The following is a 926-nucleotide window of genomic DNA, read 5'->3' on the forward strand; positions in this document are numbered from 1 at the left end:
TATGTATTGTAAGAAATAGAGACTGTGGCTAGAATAAAGGTGATTGTACTAGGAAGGTACTAGGAATCTTGCTAATACTGCAGTAGGACTTTTCTTTTATGTCTTTAGACAAGGATTTAAACCAAACATCCTAAAATAGAAAAGGATACTTACGAAGTTCTGTGAATAGTGATTTGAAAATGCTTTGACCCTAATATGCCAAATGAAGTACTTTAGTGACTGCCTACACAATTCATTCCACAAAGAAACTCACCAGCTTTTTTCTGTCTGATATCTCTGTAATCTTTCCCAGGAATCTGACTGATTGTCCATACCGGAGTATTGTACACAAAGATAAAGTTCCTTCAAAATGGACTACTTTTTGGATGTCGAGTCTGCTCACAGACTGTTTTACAGTCAAGGAGCTCAAGGTAAGAAACGCTGGTACTTACTCAGAAAATGACTATTTTAACTGTACAGTTAAGATGTATAGGGCCAGAGAAGGGCCAGCCCTTGTGACTGACCTACTGAAGTGTACAGAGGCCATAGGGAAAAGCCTTCAAAATGCACGGGGTGTAAAAAGGATTACAAGAAGAGTAATGATAGGGTTGATCTGCCATCTCAGAGGATAAGGAAAAGCTATGAGAGCTGTTGGGTGTGCAGCAGGAGCAAAAGGAACTGCTAAGATCCAGACTCTGGTGTTGCAGAACCCAAATGGACAAGTCAGAGGGGAGAGCAATGGCCCGCTGCTTGCTCTGCAAGCCTGTGGTGTCCTTCCCCTTCCTCCTTGCTTATCGATGCTGTCAGGATCATAATGTGGTGTTATTCAGTGCTGCAGGAATAACTGGTTTGGGAAAGCCCTGAGGCAGTCCAGCACACTGTAGGCAAACAGCAGGCTCTCGCTGGTCTGCATCCTTCCCTGTGAAATGCTGGCACCCACACAGCAA

At 43.4% G+C, this 926-nt stretch overlaps 1 long non-coding RNA gene across 1 annotated transcript in view; it reads left to right on the forward strand.

The window, feature by feature from the left end:
- The first annotated feature begins 292 nt into the window (after nucleotides 1–292).
- The window catches only part of LOC103919033, a 32,912-nt gene continuing 32,278 nt past the window's right edge, over nucleotides 293–926 (forward strand). Inside the window, exon 1 of the long non-coding RNA XR_663723.1 lies at nucleotides 293–410. This is a non-coding gene — a long non-coding RNA (uncharacterized LOC103919033). The remainder of the gene's footprint in view (nucleotides 411–926) is intronic.

Source organism: Pygoscelis adeliae, unplaced genomic scaffold, assembly GCF_000699105.1.
Source record: "Pygoscelis adeliae isolate BGI_AS28 unplaced genomic scaffold, ASM69910v1 Scaffold186, whole genome shotgun sequence".
In the NCBI taxonomy this organism is placed as follows: domain Eukaryota; kingdom Metazoa; phylum Chordata; class Aves; order Sphenisciformes; family Spheniscidae; genus Pygoscelis; species Pygoscelis adeliae.